This window comes from Tursiops truncatus, chromosome 5, assembly GCF_011762595.2.
Source record: "Tursiops truncatus isolate mTurTru1 chromosome 5, mTurTru1.mat.Y, whole genome shotgun sequence".
NCBI lineage: Eukaryota > Metazoa > Chordata > Mammalia > Artiodactyla > Delphinidae > Tursiops > Tursiops truncatus.
Window position 1 is genome coordinate 83,065,252 of NC_047038.1, and position 5,270 is coordinate 83,070,521.

The 5,270-nt window shown below is 40.0% G+C and overlaps 1 pseudogene; it reads right to left on the reverse strand.

The window, feature by feature from the left end:
* Positions 1-233: 233 nt before the first annotated feature.
* LOC101315970 (elongation factor-like GTPase 1) lies at positions 234-3,732 on the reverse strand (annotated as a pseudogene).
* Between the last annotated feature and the right edge of the window lie 1,538 nt (positions 3,733-5,270).

Here is a 5,270-nt window from a genome sequence, read left to right on the forward strand (position 1 = left end):
TCTTCCTGGAGTGTCAGCCATGTCCAGGAAAGCATTATCCATATCCAGGGTGATATGTAGAACAAAAGTCGGAAATAGAAGCACTCTGTTCAGTCACTGTTGTGATGTCAAGCATTGTGGGAACAACTGTAGCATCTTTTGGTTAACCCCTGATGGTCTACAATAAGGGTCCAAGTAGAATATCTACCAGTGGAGACTAGGTTTGGCCCATGAGTCAGTATTGCAGGTATCAGTTACTTATTTTGGCTGAGGGTTCTCTGCTTTTTCCATGCGCTCCACAATCTTTTCCAGACAAAAACCTTTCTACTTTATCACTATGTTCATGTACTTCCATGTTTGGTTCTCTGAATCAGCCTTTTCCCCAAAGTGCAAGTACTTTTCCGCAGTGGTTGGCACCCAGGACAGGTTGCTGGAATGATTTCCCAATGGCTGAATACCAGTTGTGAGTTGGCTTCTTCCTGATTTCATCCATGAAGAAAGCTTTTGGCCGTGGGCAGCAGAGGCTTAACGATAAATATGTCTGCCTAATCTTTTCTTTTTCTTGAAACACTTAAACTTTTCTCTTTGACAGGATAGTATAGACTTACTAAGCCAAGAACATTACCTCTGGGCATGATGCCACATATGTGCATAACTGCCAGCAGGCACTGAGGTTTCACTTGTAGCACATCTCCACACACTTCTCTCATGGTGGCAGTTAGCTGTCCTGAGAAGAGTCCACAGCAATCAGGCAGTAACACTTCTCCTTTCTGAGCAGTCCCCTTCTCAAAAGGCTCAGAGCAGCCATCTTGGTTTTCATCTTGACCAGATTAAGTTTCATCTTCCCCCCGTTTCTCCTTTAATAGACCACTTGGCTCTTGATTCTGCTTATCACTTGCTCCTTGTTGCTCGAAGTTACTTAAGGCTCGTATTCTAAGACAAAACAGATGCCCATGAGAGGGCATCCATGAGAGGATGGGCCCAGAGGGGGCTGCGATTGGAAGATACTCACAATGCTGTTGTCCAAATCTCAGTATTTACTGCCTTATTTGGAAACTTGATCAGTTGGGCCTGGTCATATCAAGTTCTGAAAAGCTTCACTGTTATGGACTAATAGGTTGGACCCAAATTTTCTTGGGACAAACAACCAGATTTGGCCAACAGTGTTCCTCCATTTTCTCCCTGTTAGATGTTGCTCTAGTTTTCCCTTGAATTCACAATTCCCTCTTAGATCTTCTGGTGGATCATTAATATTTCTGCCCTGATTCACTGAGGATGTCAGTTCCTCCACAGAACAAACCAGATCACTATTTTCTTCCAGAATCTGACTGACTTCTTCACACTGAGCATGACAAATTTATTGAAAGTTGTTTTGGTGATTAGCACAAGAGTCAACCTGGATTCCTTCATGGATTTTGCTTTCTTTTGTTCTGTGTATGACTGTAATTTTTTGTTGATTGACTATTTATTCATTTACCATATCAACTTTTGAAGGTTTTATGATTGTTTTCCTGAATAGAATAATGGGTTCAGGTACACTGATTTTGAATCGTTACAATTTTTTCTTTTAAGTCATCAGGCATTATTGAATGTGGATTTCTCTGGTTGTAACTAAAATGTGCCCTCAGCTCAATTTCCTGAATTAAATTCCAAGGGGTCATTTGGTTTAACATCTTCATTTCTTTGATGAGGTGGGGCATTTCACTTGGGGGATCTTTATTCAATGGCAACCCTGACAATAAGGGTGGCTACAAAGTTGAGTGGAATAAATGGTAGGCAGGATGGCAAGCTACACAGTATTGCAGAAATCACCACAAAGTCTTGTAGGCCTCCTATTCTTAGAGATAGCCCTTCTAGATTTTCCAGTTCCTAGTTCCATTCTAATCAGTAGATCTGTGTTCTTAAGAATACAAAATGGCATGTGAGGACTTGGGGAAGGACATCTGCTGGAACTGAGAAACGTAATGGTACCTGTTGCAAAAGTTCAAGCTGACCGTCCTTGGGCCATCTTTCTTTTATTTCCTCTTCAAGCCATATGAAATACAACATACTTGATTGTTTCCCTCCTAAAACACAGGTTTAGACGTCATAATCTCCATCTTTTGCCCATCACCTCTTGACTCTTCTCTCTTTGGATTTGTTTCATGGGCACTCCCATTTGGGGTGGGCTAGAAAGACACCTGCCCCTGAACTGCTGCCAGCTTCTCCATGTGCCTTTGTCTCACATCCTCATGTCAGATTTCTTCTTGAGTGAAAGATCATGGCTTGTGAGGGAAAACCTCAGTGCCAACTGGAAATATGTTGGAAACAAAGATTATAACTGGAGGATTGTCTTCCCTTCTACATCTCATAAAAGCTGATTTCAGTGCCTGGGTTTCTTGTGGAAGAGAATCAAACATTTGTCCTCTTGTGCCCATTAATTTCTCCACTCTCTTGGCTATAATATTAAGCAAGCCATAATGTTTCTGACACACTATAGCAAGAACAGTTTGGGATATGGTGGCCACTGACAGTAAATGGCATTGTTCTGAACATTAGTATCTAAATGAGTTGCCTTCTGGGCTCCAATATTTTATCCTAAAGAACTTACTATTTTATTAATTTTTTCTTTGTTCTTTTTCAAGACAGCATCATATAAACTACATATATTTTCCAGGATCAACTTTATAAATAAAAAATTTCATTCCTTTTGCCTGATCAATCCTCCTAATTTTCTTATTCTTTATAGTCATCTAATAATCTTCTCACAGGTTTTCAGAAAAAACTTCCTTTTTGATGCTAATCTTTTGACTAGATTTTGTTAAGGAGCTCAATTCCAAAGTCTCACCCATCCGATGCACTGGTAACCATATTTCTTTAATCTGGGAAAAGTAACATTAAAAAGTATCCATATCCTCTAAGCCAGTGCTTCAGTAATATTCTTGCCTTCCTTGTTCAGAATTTGGATTCACTTGCAATTTAATCTCTCTCTCTGCTCTCCTTCTGGGACATTAGAAGTAAAAGAGCTCCTGTGAGTGCGTTAATCTCTTCTAAAAGATGCGTAAGATGAGAATAAACCTCTTGTGGAGTGAATTTCAGTTCCACTATCAAGTAATCTCATTCACTAATCACTAAACCTAGATGAATATTTTTGATCCAGACTTGTCACAGAACTTCTTATATCTGCAGACAGACTGCTTCCATCACATTTACCACAGTTATGTACCCATCACAAATGCAACCAGTTTATACTTCAGAGGCAAAATCAGTATGTCCTGGAGAGTGTATCAGATTAACCAGGTGGTCCTCATTACTTGGGTAGATGAGGGGCAGGTGTGGACTGACCTCAAGCTGGTCAGCGATCTCCACCTGCATCTAAGCCTGGACAGCCTGACTCTTGCATAACGTAGTGAGATGGAAGTGGATTTCATAGTGATACCTCACATCTGCTCATTTTCTCTGCAGTCCACATACCTTTACCCTTCCTCAGATATGTCTTGACTATTATTGGCCCTTTGTTCTTCTATATGAATTTTAGAATCAGCATATCAAGTTCCTGCTTGCCAGGCAACTGCCATTACTAGATATAAGACAGTCAGTCAGGGCAACAGGAGCCAAAACACAGATATGTCTGATGTTCGCAGTGTTTCTTTGGAGTTGAATCATCTGATCCAAACTATTGAACACTGTGGCCACTTTATTTCTTGTGAAGACTTCAGCCCCCAACTCAGCTCCAGCTCTTGGCATACAGCACACCACATGTGAATGAAGCATGAAGGCTTCCAGGGTTTTTGTTTGTTTGTTTTTGTCATTGGGAGACCATTCTGCTGCCTAAACTTGCGTTTTTAAAAGACCTCAACAAATGAGTTAAACATATGTGAGGCTTGCAGGGTACTGGGCTAACAGACTAGGTGGCTACTTGATACCTACCCTGGCAAGATGACTCTTTTGGGGTTTGGAACAGACCTCTCAGCAGTCATTTAAAGGAGGGAGGGCTAAGCTGACCTAACAGCCAGCCCACTCACTCAGGGCTAACAGAGGGTGATCTGTCCTCACAATTAGAAATAGTATCCACCAATGACTAAGCCAGTTAAGTTTTTTCCAAAATTTCATAGGCAGAGTGGAGTATGTCCCTTAAGGACTAACAGCTGTCCTAAAAAAAGAGTGTAGACATAAAACCATAGTACCATAAAGGTACAGATGAGATGGACCTTACTGGGAAAATCTTAGAAGCAGAGAAGGAATAGAGTGTCCAGAATCTCTTGTTATCCTATCTCACAGACTCCACTGGGCATAAATGGACTACACGCATACTGGCCAACATTTGAGGAGAGAGGAAGACTGCCTCAGTAATGCTCTACTTATAGGAACAGGGGAGAAGGTAAAATACATGGGACTATATAAGAGTAGAACCTTCTTGGTTTGGGAAGTGACTTTGTTATAAAGGATGATAATATGAAACCCATTGACTAATATCAAACTCTTCTGCCTTTGAGTTAACTTAGATCTACTGAGCCAAGTATCTGTCAAACAACCAAAGGGGGAAGGAAATGAGCTACCATCACCTTCCAAATCTGTCTTTCTTCAGTGATATTTAAAAATCTACTCATGAAAGTATTCTTCTCTGTTATTTCCTAGAAGTGTTTTTATTTACAGCTTTCATATCTAAATCTACAATCCATCTTGCATTGCTTTTGTGTGTACAGTGTAAAATGGAAGTCAATATGTGTGGATGTGTGTGTGTGTAAAAGAATACATATTTTCCCATATGGATATCTAATTAACACAAAGCAATTTATTGAAAAGGCTCTCTCTCCTGAGTACACTGCCATTGCAGTGGCATATCTGTAAAGTAACTATATGTATAGGTTTGTTTCTTGATTCTCTCTTGGTTTATTTAGCTATTCTTCTGCCAATAACAGACTATCTTATTCAATGTTACTTTATAATAACTCGATATTGTTGGAAGACAATTCTCCAGGTGTCTCTCAGATTCCTGCATGTTTTGCAAGCATAGGACCTGACTATCATTGTTCTGGTTTAACTTTTCAAGGGTGTTAGTAAAGTGAACTGTCTTGGAAGATGAAAGATAGTATCTTTTTGCAGAGCAAAGGGAAACTTAGCTTATAGTCTCAGAAGGTAGAGATAGTGTCTACCTCTGGAGCAAAGAGAAAGAATGCTAACTGTTTAAAAGATTCAGGTTTTGTAAGTTTAGGATTCATCTCCTATAATGCAATATTCTGTATATGCTGGTGTCATCTGGACCTCTTTGCATCATCTTGTAGGAATTAGGGTTTAGGGAACTGACACAA